The following is a 13440-nucleotide window of genomic DNA, read 5'->3' as shown; positions in this document are numbered from 1 at the left end:
AAATCTCAGCTGAGTAGCCAAGCCAAGACCTCCAGCATGCTCTCTGTCCAACCTTTGCTTTGTGACCCTGCCCAAGTAGCTGAGACACACACTCTTTGAGATTTGATTTATACACACACACACACACACACACACACACACACACACACACACACACATGCACACACATGCACACACACGCACGCGCACACACACACACACACACACACACACACACACACACACACACACACACACACAGACACAGACACACACACACACACACACACACACACACACACACATGGGAAAGGTTGGCACAGATTTACTTGCTATTCCCTCTTTTGTCCAGAATATAAGGTAGTCTGGACTGCCAACAGCCACTCCTTATCAGCTACTTTAAGGCCCTTAACAAAGTGTGTCCAATCTTACTGTGTAATGCTACTGTTAATCCAAATGGTAGTTTGACCAAGGGCAAGGCCAGCAGGAGTGGCCTGGACAGTGTCACCAAATAGATATGTAAGTACTTCCAGAAATTAAATATGTCTCACAAATATCAGCCACAATAATATGTTTAAATATATTTAATAATAAATAATAAAAGAACAAAAAAATACTCAGTAAATAATTGCAGTAACTTCAGAGTTCAAAATCTCAGGAAATGTTTAAAATGACATTGCAGGACAGTCTCAAATAAATAAAGAAAACATCTAAATTAAGCTCAAATCAATTCCTGACTATAACTAAAAGAAATTACTGTACCCTCGTTAGCTTACTATTACAACAAGGCAAGTGTGGTGAATGCATCTTCTAGCTGATCACACCTCTCAACCTCTTTGACCAAGAAATCTGGACAAAGCCATCAATAATCGGGGGACAAAGGCCCCAAAATTAGGGACATTTTTTAAATATTGCTCTTACAAACTTAGAAAATTGATAGAATAACAGGTTTTACATTATCATGAATTTTCTGAAGAGTATGAAGTCTGAAACTCAAATGTCTGTCATTATTTTCTGACTTCAACCCTCAATAATTTGCCAATGATTTGCCAGATAACCACAATTTTGTGAGAAACAGACCAAAAATATGAGGTAAAAATCTGGACATTCTGTGAAAATCTGTACAGTTGAGAGATATGTAGCTGATATTGTTGCATCCAAGTCAGAATACAGAATGCACAGTCTCTCTCAGAGAGTTCTTAAAATAATATTTCAAATATTACTGCTGGAATACTTGCAGCATGACATCATTTTTTGTCATCTGACGATCCCAGGTGAAAACCCCGACTGTAGCTGGTAGCATTTAGCATCTCTCTCTAAAAATACATAAACAAGGACTTCTCTTACATCTAAGGCAAATGGTGGAAGTTGAAAAGCAATTTACATTCCTCTACATTTAAAGACAATATAAAAAGACTTCTAGTTCTAAACATTATGTCTCCTGTTGCACGGAAACTAAAAGATAACCCCCCAGATTCAGCAAGCTCTGCACAGAGTGCCTGAATAATGCAAGAGATGCTGCACACAATATGGCTGATGAGTGATCCAGGAAGGAGCCCCCAAGACATGCACGAGCACACCTACACTATTCCCTCACAGACACCACTGTCATATGTTAATTATTTCATTTGCTGGTGAAAACCATGCAAATGAGGTGAATTAGTGGTCCTGGAAGCAGGCAGGCGTCTGTGCAGGAATAGTGTAACCTGCAGAAATGTATTTGGTTACTAACCAAATACATTAATGTAAATTACAAAATGGAAGCATTACAGCCCGAAAGAATGCATGTATTCAATATAGTAGGCATGTCTGTCTGTTTTTTTCCCACAAACTCTACACCACCAGTGCACACAGATGGGGAAATTTTACCTGACAAAACTGACAAAATGTTAGGGACTGCTGTCGCTCTCCTACATCAGTATGTACAAGAGGCTGAGGGTAGTGAAGATGTGAATGCTGATGACCATCCCACAGTGAGGAGGAGGAGAAGAGTGTACAGACCCAGCGTAACTTATCAGGGGCTACATGAGCAGGAGATAGTGAAGCACTATAGGGTGGACAGGGACATTCTACAGCAAATTGTTGAGCTGTGCTGGCCCTCGACTCATACACATAACCAACAGAGGGAAACCCATCCCAGTGGATACCAAGGCATGTGTAGGCTTAAGAATATTAGTCACAGGTACCTTCCAAAGGGCAACTGGGAATATCATGGGGATCTCACAGGAATTGGCATCCAGGGTACTCCACCAGTTTCTGGATTCCAAGTTAGCACATGCCGGTGAGCACATATAGGTTCATAGGTTCATAGGTAGGTACTAGGCTATTGGCCCTAGGGCCTATACAAGCCTAGCCAAAAAGGTACCCTGGCTTTCGCCACCCAAGAAAATTATTTTCCTGTGCCCCTGTCAAGCAGAACCACAGAAGTGATCCCTGGGGTGAATTTCCTATTACCCATCCAATCATCAAGATTTTTCTTGAATAGTGTTAATGAGGAGCTCTGTTTGACAAAGATAGGTAGTCTGTTCCAGAGTATGGGAAGTCTCTGGGACAGGAATCTATTCCTCCAGCATGTTCTGTTTATTGTGGTGACAAGGTTTAGGTACACTAGAGCATGTAACTCGGAGGGATTGGGATTTCTTTAAGTGGAGCATGTCCAACAGCTCTGGGTTTGACATAGCTTTATATGTTAGGCAGAGATCGCCTCTGAGTAGGCGATATGCAACAGAGTAAAGCTGGAGTTTTTTAAGACGGTCTGCGTAAGGCATCTGTTTGAGGCCAGTAATCCTCTTTGTGAGGTATTTTTGCGGCCTTTCCAGTTGTTGTAGATGTCTTGTGAGGTACATACCAAAAGGGGCATTGTACTCTATAATGGGTCTAATGAGTGATGAGTAGAGGGGAACAATGACCTCTTTTTTTCAGGATGAGAAACCTTTTGTGATGAGGTGTGCCACGTAGAAGGATTTCCTGACCACTGTGGCGATGTGATTATCAAAGGAGAGACTACTGTCCACCTGTGTCCCAAGGTCTCTTATCACACTTTCGGTGTTAAGTAGACTACTGCCTATGTGGTAGTTCATGGGTACAGAGTTTTTACCAAAGGGGATGACAATGCACTTTTTGGCATTGAGCTTGAGACCATGTCTTTGACACCAGGCATCTGTCTCATTGAGGCCCTTTTGTAGGCTGTCCACATCATTAGAGTTTCAATTATGGCTCCTAGTTTTCAGTCATCTGCAAATTTAGTTAGCCAAAGACCTTCTGTGTTAGCCTGTACTTCAGAGAAGTAGATACCAAACAGGAGAGGACCCAGGATTGAACACTGTGGTACTCCACTTGTCACTGGTCTGAAGTCTGATTTGGAGTCTGCTACTTTCACTGTGTGGGTTCTGTCAGTAAGCCAGTTGGCAACCCATCTTGTGACATAGGGATTTATACCTAGTTTACTGAATTTATCCATAATACCAGAGTGGGGGATGGTGTTGAATGCCTTGGCGAGATCTAGATAGGCTGTGTGAACCACCTTACCCTCATCTATGGCTTTGGTGACTACTTCAAAGAAGTCTATCAGGTTTAGGAGACATGATCTGCCTTTTACAAACCCAAACTGTGTGGGGTCCAGAGTTTGGAGATCTCCAATGTCTTTGTTTATGAGCTCCTTGATGATATGTTCCATGGCCTTGCAGATGAGGCTCGTCAGGCTAATAGGGCGGTAGTTCCCGGGGTCTGTTGTGGCCCCCCTTTGTGGAGTGGGATAACTGTCATGGTGCGCCATTCAATGGGCACAAAGCCTGAGGTGAGGCTATGATTGAACATGGTACTAAGGTAGGGTGCCAGTTCATTCTGTAGTTCATGTAGAAGGCAGCCTGGGATGTTGTCAGGTCCCATGAATGCGGTGTTCTTGTCTTTGGAGAGTGAAGTTTTTACCTGTGCAGCCGTGATTTTAGGAACTTTGCATTCTTCTGGTATAAAGATGGGCCCTTTAGAGGGTGAGGGGGGGGGGTAAAGTTAGCACTGAAGCTATCTGCCAGGATGTTGGCAATATCAGTTGGGTCTGTATATTTAGTGTCATTGTGCTGTAACTCAGAGCAGATCTGAGTGTTGCCATTGAGATTTTTGACATAGCTATAGAATGCTTTGTGGTTGTCTTTAGAATCAGTGGCAATTTAGTTTTCATAACTAGTTTTGGAGGATTTTATGAGGGATCTCAGCTTCTTACTGATGCTGACGAGGGAGTTCCTCCAATCGCGGGATTTTACTCTTTTTTGCAACAGTTTCTTTCTTCTGTTGTAGAGTTTTTTTATGGCAGAAGACCACCAGATTGGCTTCCCTTTTTTGGAGGATAGCACCTTGGTTCTGTTATGGATAGCACTATCCATGCACTCATGTAAGTGCTTATAAAGTGCATTTGCGTAGGATTCAGCAGTCGTACCTCTATTGTCCATCTGCATGGGTGTCATGAAGTTTGCCACTTCTGTCTTAAGAAGTGTGAAGTTGGCTTTGGATAAATTTTTTACGTTGTTTTCCTAATGGGGGGTGGGAGCGGGATGTGGATGTCTAGGATGATTAGCTTGTGGTCGGATCTGACCAATGAGGAGCTGACCTCTGGTGTGGAACACCGGTCACCCATGTTGGTGATGACCAGGTCTAGTATATTGCTGCCCCTGATGGGGGTGTGGATAAGTTGACCCAAAGTGTTAGAACTGAAGATTTCCAGAAAATGTTGAGCAAAAGAGTTGGCACATGAGTAGTTTTCCTAGTTAATGGTAGGGTAGTTGAAATCACCCATTATTAGAGTGTTGGGTTGTACCTTAATATTTTCCAGTGTATCAAGAAAAGAGGAGTGGGAATCCTGGGGCATGGTGGGGGGTCTGCAGCAAGCTACAATCTGGATTGCGGTTTTGCTCAGAGTTAGTTGAACTTGGATAATCTCGGATGCATTATGCTGAGCAACTAGCTTGGAGGTGTGGATATCCTTAATGAATATGGACATGCCTCCACCTTTAGTGTTTCAGTCCGGGTTTGGTGGCCAAAAGGTGTGGTATGAATTATAGTCTGGTAATGCAGGGGTGCTCTCTGGAGCTTTGAACCAGGTCTCTGTCACTGCACAGAGGTCAATGTTCTCCATTTTAAGGAATGCCTCGAGTGAGTGCATTTTGAGATTTAGACTTCTAGCATTGAGTAGCATTACCCTCAGATTTTGCTTGCTTGTACCTGTTACGGTGGTGAATTTGTCATTTGAACCTTGCCTAAAAAAGGCACTATAGGGGTGGCAAGAGCCTTTGCCAGTATCCGGAATCTCAAGGGTGACAGGTGCAGGCCATCTCTGGCAAAGCAGCGTGGTCTGTCAATCCTGTCATCCCAGGCAGACAGATACTGGATTCCCTTAGAATGACACCAAAAGCTTAGCCAATTGTTAAAGTCAATCATTTTGTCCTTGTACTGTGGTGTCATTCTGGGTGATGACAGGATGCTACTCAGGGCTAGGGTCATACTGGCCTGGGCTACAAGATTGGAGAGCTCCTCCATGTCTCTTTTCATGTAGTCCAGGGAGGTACGTCTCAGGTCATTCACACCAACATTGACAATGAAAGACTCATATTTGTACTTGTTGTGGAGTGACCTGAGTGCATGCATTATGTGGTGGATCCTGGCACCTGAGTGGCAGCTGAAAGTAACTTTTTCCTTGTTTAGCCTGGTGAGTGGAACATCAGTGTGCCTGACTATAGAGTCATCTATGACTAGAGTGCTGGGTATGTTATACCTTATGGGCTGTAGTTGAGTGGCACACTGAGTATGTGGGCTATGTGTCATTTGGGTTGTGTTGGGGGGTGGAGGTTGCTTGCATTTCCTCTTTGGAGGTCTCTGTTGTTTGGGCAGATTTGTACTGAGAGCCTCCGTGAATGTAGTTGTGGGTTTTGTGCTTCTGTGTGTGTGTTTTGGTGGTATAGGTTTTGAGGGACTATGTGATGAGTGTGGTGAGGTGCAAGTGTTTACCTTCTCCTCTTGACTGTCTAGGCCAGTCTTTGGTGAAGAGAGCTTTGCTTCCAGTTTGGCTATATAAGTGCATCTCTCACAGGTCGTAGTGTTGGGTGGTAGGAGGACAGGGTTGTCTGTGTACATGAGGCAATTGCTGCATTGTCCCAATATGCCCAGATTCATCAGGTAGACAGGAGAAAACACCGAGAGCTGACCTTTAGACATGCCTGAATAGGTGCTTATTTATTAAGTACTAAGAACTATTTTCCTCTAGACAAGTGAGGAAAGTTGAGTGCTGTAGTAATTTGTAACTTATTTAGTGCTTACAATGAGTTCTGAACAAGTGCTGAGATCAAAGAAACAGATGAGTGCTAAAACTAAAAAGCTGGCTAGTTGCAAGTGAAATTTTGAAGAACAGACTTTATGGCGCCAGAAATAGTTTAACCCCAGTTAAGTGGGGGGGGGGCTTAGGAGCTCACAAACAGTCCTGGACACAGCAAATTCATATCTGACTTGCCACAGGAAAGGGGGGAAGCAAGCTTAGAATATTTTTTCCCAGTAAAGTGGAAATGGAAAAAGCTGGAACAGAAATTAATTCAACGTTAAGAATCTGAGTGGGTTGGCCTTCACAAATGTTCTCTATTAGATTGACTGAACTAATGACACTAGACTGGGAGGAGTGTCACAGATCAAATATACAGTAGGGGAGGGCAACTGCAAAGCCACCAAGTATAAGAACACAAAACACTAGGGAGGGTGGGTGGGAAAAATTACAGTTCCTAGCTGTGGCCACTAAATGAAAGTTTTAAACAGATCAAGGAGCAGACTTGAGAATGCTTTTAACTGTAACAGACAAAAATGCACAGAAAAGCTCAGATAGAGCACTCACAAACAGAAAATACAACTCTCAGTATGAAAAAGCAGTTTACAGTTAAGTAATGTTAAAACAGTATAAAACAGTACATAAATGCAGTGAAACAATAAAAAAAGCTTTATAACAGTGCAAAAATATAGATCAGCTGTATAGCACAATTATAAGCATTTCAGAAGTGCAGTTCAGTGAAATAAGTGTAAGAAATAACTTAGCCTGCTCTTGGAAGCTTAAGGAATTTCCACTTATGCAATGCAATCCAGAGTCTGACAATACAAGCAGAACATTTATAAGACACAGGGTTTATATAGCAGCAAGATTGGAGGAGTTGGAAGATTAGATTACTACTCAGCCCCTGCTATTACCCAATCACTTGTACTACAGAAGGTCAGGAGGCCTTGTTACTCTCAATAATAATGAAGACAATCAGCAGAAAATGCCTGCCAGAAACACAGGAAACTCAAACAAAACTACCAGCCTAGACAACAGGCCTCTATCAAGATTATGCCACCTGAGCAGAACACAGAAACCTCATTTTAAAAGCATAGAAAGAACACCCACAAAGAGAAAATACAAGTCTCAGTATGAAAAAGCAGTTTACAATTTAGTAATTTAAACAAAAAAAGCAATTATTGTAATGCACACTATTACAGTTCCTAGCTGTAGCCATTAAATGAAAGTTTTAAACAGATCAAGGAGCAGACTCAAGAATGCTTTTAACTGTAACAGACAAAAATGCACAGAAAAGCTCAGATAGAGCACTCACAAACAGAAAATACAACTCTCAGTAGGAAAAAGCAGTTTACAGTTAAGTAATGTTAAAACAGTATAAAACAGTACATAAATGCAGTGAAACAATAAAAAATGCTTTATAACAGTGCAAAAATATAGTAGATCAACTGTATAGCACAATTATAAGCATTTCAGAAGTGCAGTTCAGTGAAATAGGTGTAAGAAATAACTTAGCCTGCTCTTGGAATCTTAAGGAATTTCCACTTATGCAATGCAATCCAGAGCCTGACAATACAAGCAGAACCTTTATAAGACACAGGGTTTATATAGCAGTAAGAACGGAGGAGTTGGAAGATCAGATTACTACTCAGCCCCTGCTATTACCCAATCACTCGTACTACAGAAGGTCAGGAGGCCTTGTTACTCTCAATAATAATGAAGACAATCAGCAGAAAATGCCTGCCAGAAACACAGGAAACTCAAACAAAACTACCAGCCTAGACAAAAGGCCTCTATAGATTATGCCACCTGAGCAGAACACAGAAACCTCACTTTAAAAGCATAGAAAGAACACCCACAAAGAGAAAATATAAGTCTCAGTATTAAAAAGCAGTTTACAATTTAGTAATTTAAATAAAAAAAAAACAATTATAGTAATGCACACTATTACAGTTCCTAGCTGTAGCCACTAAATGAAAGTTTTAAACTGATCATAGAGCAGACTCGAGAATGCTTTTGACTGTAACAGACAAAAATGCACAGAAAAGCTCAGATAGAGCACTCACAAACAGAAAGTACAACTCTCAGTATGAAAAAGAAGTTTACAGTTAAGTAATGTTAAAACAGTATAAAACGGTGCGTAAATGCAGTGAAACAATAAAAAAGCTTTATAACAGTGCAAAAATATAGTAGATCAACTGTATAGCACAATTATAAGCTTTTCAGAAGTGCAGTTCAGAGAAATAAGTGTAAGAAATAACTTAGCCTGCTCTTGGAATCTTAAGGAATTTCCACTTATGCAATGCAATCCAGAGCCTGACAATATATTTCCTCAACATCTGTGAGGCATTGACCAGCAATATGCATCTCTTCCACCAAATAGCAGAATACCCTGATGTTGTGGGTGCTGTAGACTGCATGCACATACAGATCAAAACACCACCTGGTGAGTGGGTAGGGTCTACATAAACTGCAAGGGCTTCTCCTCCATCAAATGCCATGTCATGTGTGATGCCCAGGGCATTATCTTGAATCTGTTTGCTGGCAGCCCTGGAAGGAATCATGACTCCCACATCTGGCATATGACACAGCTGTACCAGTCATTTTCCAGTGGGGATATCCCATATGGCCACTTAGTGGGGGATGCTGGCCACGCACTGAAGCCACGGTTGATGACACCCTTCAGAAATGCACACACTTCTGAAGAAGAACTCCACAATGAGGCACACGCACAAACCAGAATCATAATAGATCATGTGCTTGGGATGTTCAAGTCACAGTTCTGCTGCCTGGACATATCCGGTGGAGCCTTGCAGTACTCTCCAGCGACATGTGCAAAAATGTTCATAGTATGTGCCATGCTACACAATATGATCCTGCAGAAACAGCTGCAGCAGGAACAGCACGGGGCAGGGCCACGCAGCCCCCCACCATTGCCAAGGCCATCACAGGCGCAAAGTGACTCAGAGGAGGAACTACCTGAGCCTGCCCATGTAAGCAGAAGGAGGCATGCCCAGTATGCCCAGGCCTTGGCAAAGAGGCAATGCATAGCACATACACAGACATGGAAGGGAACCAGGGAATGACACCTCTCTCGGACTCCCACATACAGTAAAATGGATGCCAAACATGACAGTACCTGTGCTTTACCCTGTATAGTGAGTGTACTGTGTGCATCCGACAAAGTCAGCCCTCCAGCACCATCCTCAATACTGGCACAGCCACAAGGTAAGTCACTCTTCCTATCAATTACTGAATGGCGTAGTATGTTCTGATAGTTGTTTCTATGGTATGGATGCGAGCATGTAAGGGAATCGGGTTGCTGAGTGGGATGGCAGCAGATAGTGGACACCTATAGGGGTAGCATGAAATCCATAACAAATACTGGTATCAACATACTAGGCAGTAATAGAGAAGGTGACAAATCCCACTGCAGTACATGTGGTGGGCCAAATGTGTGTCCATAGGACACACGCTTGCATGTCAGTGAGGCTCACATACACACCGCCAGCCTTAGCCAGCAGGACAGGTGTACATGACCATAATGAAAGACTGGGCTAAGGCCTCCAATTGATGGCAATGGTGAATAGACCCTCTCCAGACCTACACAGACAGACTACAACAGGTCTGGCAGTTGTATGTTAGTTCTGTAGGGTAAGAACTCTGAAACTGAAATGGAGGTCAATAAAACCTAAGATATGTACTCTACTGATATGCCTCCAGTCTGCATGATAGGTCAGAATACAATATGAAATGGAAGCCAACAGAGTACCTGAAATACCAGTACAGTCATAACAAATGTTTAAAGTCATCAGGTGTGCCCCCCTGCCACAATCCTATGTAGAAATGCAGTAACATGTAAGTGTGAGGAGTAATATCAGTGAAGCACAAATTACCTGAGCTGGCCCAATTTAAAGGGTAGATTGTTGCATGTGTACAATGTGCATGGTTCTGTGTGTTCAATATTGTCTGGAAGGGGTCAGTATGTAGGTATGGAGGGTTGTGTCTTGGTGGCCTATGGGCAGTACTGTGGTTAACAGGGCCATGTTTGACAACTGCAGTGCCAACCACAATGATTCTCAGCAATTCCAATGATAGCAGTCATCCATACTCACTGTCCAGATGTCAATATCTGTCACTGTCTGAAAGATGGACATGCCTTAAATGTGGGCCCATACATACACACAGTACACAGGTGGAAGTACCCTAGACAGAGTGCATAAAATGTAACTGTCAACTGCACACAACTTTGGAATTGTACATACAGGTTAGCAGCACATTAGATGTTCATGTAGTATGGAATACTGATGTAGTCTGGCCAATCACTGGCAGACCACAAAAGGCACAGTTATGAAGTCATAAGAGACTGCCTATGTCCCTGCACAAGGCAACATAAGGGGAATGTCCCAGGTATATCTGTGAGTCAGCTGCAAGTACCTTCCATATCACACATGCACTCAGGTCACCCCACCATCAGCCACAGGTTTATCACAGGTCATGAGGTTGGGAATGAGGACAGTATGACTCCACTTCTGTATGGTAATACCCACAGAATGTAGCATGCTGAAGAGGTGTCCTATGCAGGTGTGTCCCTACCTGTAAGCAGCACTCTGCCTGCATCCAGACCAATGGATCAATATGGACAGGAGCTGTTGCCATTAACACCTCACACACTTTTCCTGTCACCCCAGGGGAATCCACTGGCTCACAGCCTGAGAATGTAGGACTGACAGAATGCACTGGCCTGCTACAGTTGGCCTGAATCACTACCAAATGGCCTAAAGTCCTCTGTCAAAGGCCTGTGCCTCACCTGTAGTGCCAATGTATGGTATCTCATGGGGTCCCAACTAACAACCTAACACAGTCAACAGAACACAAATGCAAGGCCATGTTGACAAATCCCAGTAACATGCCCCCCCATGTCCTACTGCATGAACTGTGGCCAATCCATAAATACCACTGGGATGAAGGGCCAACTATAGGCATACTTCTCATATATTGCTCGCATAATGTTAGGAAGAGGATAGAATAGCAGAGTGGGGGGTTGTAGAAGAATGGACGTCATGGAGTGTGTGAAGTTGAGAACCCTGATGTGTGCCCATACTACCCCTGCCTGCAAATGCAATGAGGTATGGCCACAGCAGGATATGGCCATTCTGTTAAGTCGATATATGTACAAGAAAGGGATCCTCAGCTACCATAGTACCAAGGTGCTGGACCATTTACACAGACCCATCAGCAAGTTCCTGCAGCTACCCCTCCAGAATGGCATGACTGTGCAAGAATGTGTAGGCTGCCGACCACAATACTGGACTCAGCTTCATTCATCTTGTATTTCCCAGGAAATAACTGTGAGCAAATAATTGTATCTATCAGTAGTTGATGACATCATACATCACTTTGTAAAACAGTACATATGTCTGAAAATCTCTGCTAACACCAACCATGTATGACAAGCAGCACGGACAGCAATAGTTACAGTATCCCCCTATTTGTCAACCATTGTGGCTCCAGATTGTCAACCTATCTACAGATATCCTCAGAAACAGGTTGCTAGCTGTAGGTGTAGAACACCAAACCCTGAACTGGAGTACAACCCTACATGGAATGGATTCACACACTCAATATAGAAGGTCATACTGGGCTTGCTTCTACACTTACAGAAATGAAGCCCATGTCTGACAACACAGTGGACTATACATATCTGTCATTCACAGATGTCTGTGCACACACACCACATTGTACACCATTTGTTTCACACACACACACACACACACACACACACACACACACACACACACACACACACACACACACACACACTGGATATGAATACTCACACATATCCAAGGCCAACACACTATAATATGTCAAACATGCACACACAGAGATGTGGGGAAGAGAGAGAGAGACAGACAGTGACAGAGAGAATTCCATTATGAGGCCTGTCCTACCCACTATACATCCAATTGTCTGATATCAAATGATGTGCTGATGTCAATCACTGTAGACATTCCTTTTGGTAGCCCTCAACCCTATAGTGTATGTGGTGCTAGTGATAACTGTATAACATGATAGTATAAATCAGTATTCATGTAGCATTTGTATACTCAGTCCTGTCAAATGTAACGTTGTGTGTGACTGAGTGTGTGTGTTTCCAGAGGAATAATATATGTGCCATTCACACACAGTGCATTTCACATTGCCCATGTTAGTCACCTTGCAATAACCCTTTGGCCAAGTCTCAGCCCTATAAGCTACGTGGCACTCATGATAAGTATGTAATAATGTAGTATAGCAAACTAATTAGGTAGGAGTTCTAATTGCAGACATGGCAACTGTTAATCTCTGCGTGCATGTGTGTGTGTGTGTGTGTGTGTGTGTGTGTGTGTGTGTGTGTGTGTGTGCGTGTGTGTGTGTCTGTGGAGGTGAATGATTTTGAGGCCATTTACACTCACTACACCTCCCATTGCCCAACTTTAGCATGCCTGTTGATGTCAGTCACCTTGAAATAACCCTTTGGCCAAATCTCAGCCCTGTAAGCTATGTGCCACTCATGGTAACTGTGTAATACTATAGTGTAGCAAACTAGTTAGAGAGGAGTTCTAATCTTAGTTCTAGCAACTGTGATTATGTGTGTGTTTGTGTGAGAGAGAGAGTGTGTGTGTCTTTGTTTTCACCTGATTTTGTGGACATTCACACTTACTACACTTTCCTTACCCCTCCTTTAGCACTGCTGCTGATGTCGCTCACCTTCAAAGATACCTTTGGACAAATCTTCAACATATAAGCTCTGTGGTGCTTGTCATAACTGCATAATACCATAGTGTAACAAGCTAGTTACGTAGGAGTTCTAATCCTGGTCTTGATAATAATGATGATGTGTGTATTTGTGTAAGAGAGTGTGTGTGTCTTTGTTGAAACCTGATTTTGTGGACATTCACACTTACTACACTTCCCTTACCCCTCCTTTAGCACTACTGCTGATGTCACTCACCTTCAAAGATACCTTTGGACAGTTCTCCAACATATAAGTTCCATGGTGTTTGCAATAACTGCATAATATCATAGTGTAGCAAACTAGTTAGGGAAGGGTTCCAATTCTGGTCCTGGCAACAGTGATAATGTGTCTGTTTGTGTGAGAGAGAGTGTGTGCCTTT

This window comes from Protopterus annectens, chromosome 8.part1 (genome assembly GCF_019279795.1).
Source record: "Protopterus annectens isolate FY-2018-M chromosome 8.part1, PAN1.0, whole genome shotgun sequence".
Lineage (NCBI taxonomy): Eukaryota > Metazoa > Chordata > Ceratodontiformes > Protopteridae > Protopterus > Protopterus annectens.
The sequence above is the reverse complement of the archived record's forward strand: the minus strand, read 5'-3'. Positions refer to the sequence as shown.